We start from the raw sequence: 3,777 nt of genomic DNA, 5'->3' as shown, positions 1-3,777 counted from the left end.
CTTGGACAGCTTTACATAGGCATGTTTCATTAAAAGGCATGTTTCATGAATTAATGGATGAAGGAGAATTCCTTCACCCCCTACATGCGGAGACAGCCCGATTGCATAGTATATGCTCACTGACTTCAGCAGAAGGGTCCTCGGTATACATCGTTAATTGACAACCAACATATACACAACCACATACATATGTACATATAACACTGGTGACAGCTCTATGGACCGACTCCAACATATTCAGATTATTTTTACTCACCACCAAAGTGACTAATACAAGAATTACCACATTCAATCCTAATAGGCAGAAGTCTTAGAATATATTAAAGAATAAATCATAAAATATATATGGGCAGATTAAGTGCAAAACAGCAAACATGGCAAAGATACATAGGGCATCTGGATGCTATGTTTTATATTACATGATATTTTAGATTGATTTAAGATTTAACTTTATGACATAGTGGTCTAGAAATATTACCGGATCGGGCCCAGTATGTTTTGGGTTGTTGATTTCTCTACCTCTGATGTCCTCAACTATGAAATAAAGACTTTGGACTACACGGCCTCATTCGATTCTAGTTAGAATGTGGACATATATTTGGGTAGCTGGAAAGACATACCTGTTGAGTCATACAGTGCCCTGTACCAAATTCTCTTCTTCCCAGGGCTTCCCTTTTCTCCAGCTCTGTGTTCTGATTCCAGCCTGAGGGTTGACTCTCTGCAGTTCACCCCACAGTGTGTCCCCCATCCTGTCCTCCAGTTGCGGCACCTCTCACCCCCAACCCCGATGAGCACAGCCTCCCCATCTCCTCTCTCTCTAACCTGTTCAGCCCAGCCCCAACCTGGCTCCCACGGCACGCCTGGTCTCTTCCTCTGGCTCCTCCCTGACTTCACTCGCTGTCCAGTCTCTAAGGGCAGTGGGCTCCATTGTTCCCCTTTGCTATTACGTCCACTTTCTCGTAGGCTACATGGCAACTAGGCCCTGTGCCTAAGTAAGTAGTAGGCGCTTACATCAAGCCCAGCTGACTGTCCTGTGGGCAGCAGATTCCTGCTTCCGCATGGCTATGACCCACCCATAAAAGAGGAAGGTAGGACTTCAAAATTCCCTTCTGGCCTGCAGTCTGTTCAAACACTTCTTGAGACACTTACCAGTGATGATTTACAGTCAGTTAGGAGAAAAGGTGCTTAGTTATACAATATTTATGTTTCTTAGTTAAGGCCGTGTACCTTGGGTTCAGAAAAGGCAAGCTAAATGGTGTTGTTTTTTAATTCTTATATTTTACAGCTATTTCTGTGAGGGGTTAGTGCAGTGTGTTAGTTATGAGTAAAGGAAGAACTTGGGGATCTGGCTTGCCCATTTACTGAAGGTCACTTAATCTCTCTAAGCCTGTTTTCTCATACTTTAAATGGGAGTAATAATAGCTCCTACCTCACAGATTTGTTGCAAAGATTAAGCAAGATAATATACATAAAGTGTGTAAATATAGTAAATGTTTTATAAAAGGTAGCAATTATTACCATATCAAAACTCAGGATGGAGAATTATTTACATTATCTTCCCAAAGAACCAGCTATAATTCTTCTTGAAAAAAAAAAGGGGGGGCGGGGGTAAAAATAGACTAATATAAACTGAGAGCCCACGGCCACACAATGCTCTCAAATAGGCAATATTATCTTCTTTTCACAGATAAAATAAATTGAGGCAAGGAGAAGATTCTAGACCACTCACTCTTAACTCACAAATACACAAGGTTTTACTTCCCTGGAAGTTCTCAAAGTTGACAAGTTGGGCCCTAAAGAATGAAAAGAAAAGATTTGCTGGCTATCTTTTTTATTTTGCATTTTAAAGTAACAGCTCTAGTGAGATATAATTCACATACCATAGCACGCATTCTTTTAAGTGTAGGATTCACTGACTTTAATATATTCACAAGGTTGTGCAACTGTCACCCCTATCCAATTCCACATTCTCACAGTTGTGTAGTGCTATCTCATTGTTGTTTTCATTTGCATTTCCCAAATGACATGTGATGTTGAGCATCTTTTCATGTCCATTTGTGATCTGTTTATCTTCTTTGGTGAACCATCTGTTCAGAGATCGGTTAACTATGTTCATGTGGGTGTATTTTCTGGGCTCTCTATTCTGTTTCGTTGATCTTCTCTATTGTTTCACCAAGAGCATACCATCTTTATTGCTGTAGCTTTTTGGTAAGTTTTGAAATTGGGTACTGTCAGTTCTCCGAGAGGGAGAGGGAGAGATAGAAACATCAATGATGAGAGAGAACATTGATCAGCTGCTCCTGCACACCCCCCACAGCGGATTCCTGTCCGCTGAAAGAAGCAAACACACCCCACTGGGCACATCTGGCACCCAGATCTCTGTTTCTAATACAGATCCCCAACTAAAAGGAATCTCTTATAAACCACTGACAACAGGATTATTATTATTATTATTATTATTATTATTATTTTGCCATGAAAGACAGAGGCTGAGGAACTGTATCAGCTTAAAAGAAACTAAAAAAACATTTAAAAATGCAGTATGTGACCCTGCACTGGATCTGTCCTGAGGGAAAAGATATGCCACAGAGGACATCACTGGGTCACTGGACATAACCGGAGTACAGACAGCAGACCTCAGCATTGTTCCACTGCTAAATGTCCTGAGGTTGCTAACTCTACTGGGGTGTTTCATGGGATCTTCTTGGTTTTAGGAACTACACTTTGAATTACTTAGGGATAATAGGACATGATATGTGATATTTACTCCCAAATGATTCAGAAAAACAATCTATATATATATAAAAGCTTAATATGCAAAGTGTCCCCTCGGGAGTTCAACCCCCAGGAGTTCGATCACTCGAATAACGTGCGCTGACCACCAGGGGGCGGCGCGGAACAAAGGGAGGCCCCGGCTGGCAGCCGGCAGCCACTAGGGACCCTACCCGTGCACGAATTTCGTGTACTGGGCCTCTAGTTTGTATATATTGCATGTGTGTGTGTGTGCGCGCGCGTGCGCTTATGCGCATGTGCACTACTATGAGTGCAAATGCTAAAAGAAATGAGTCAAAAAGTTAATAATTGGCCAATCTAAGTAAAGTACAGGGTTTCTTTATACTATTCATGCACCTTTTCTGTAAGCTTAGAATTATTCCAAGTAAAAGATTGTTACAAGGTTGGTGTTTGGCATGCGCAGAAAATGCCGGGAAACAGATTAGACTTCTGCAAGAGCAGGAGGCGTGATAACGTCAGCTTCTGAAGGACTGTCATGTGGAAGAAGGATTAGGGCTGAGTTTGGCTAATCTTATTTGGTGTCAGCCCGCTGTGTAATGTCATTACATCACATCCAGGAGCTCAGGGCTGGAATGAGAGGCAGGCGTCCTTTAAGCTCTGTGGCGTCTCCGTATCATTCTGCGCAGAGGGGCCAGGTCCCCGAACTCTGAGTGCTCACGGGGAGAGGGATGAGTGAAGGGGACCCAGGGTGGGACATCTGGAACTAGTGGGAACTTGAGAGCAATGTCTTCTCTGTGGGGTTTTCAAAGGCAAAACCCAAACCCTGTGTAGTAGTCCCGTGGGCTGTCTGCCTGGGAGTGGCCAGCCGTGACCTGCGACCTTACCAAATCTTCCTCTTTTCTTTCAGGTGTGGGAACAGGTACCCAAAGTCACGGAGCAAAGTGTGTCGGACAGTGAGAGGTGTAAATGTGTGTATATGTATCAAAACCACACCGTTTTTAATGAAAGAAATTCATATGCACACAGTGTACTTCTGTACAACTT

Source organism: Myotis brandtii, unplaced genomic scaffold (assembly GCF_000412655.1).
Source record: "Myotis brandtii unplaced genomic scaffold, ASM41265v1 scaffold260, whole genome shotgun sequence".
Taxonomy (NCBI): Eukaryota; Metazoa; Chordata; class Mammalia; order Chiroptera; family Vespertilionidae; genus Myotis; species Myotis brandtii.
This window is presented reverse-complemented; position numbering follows the sequence as displayed.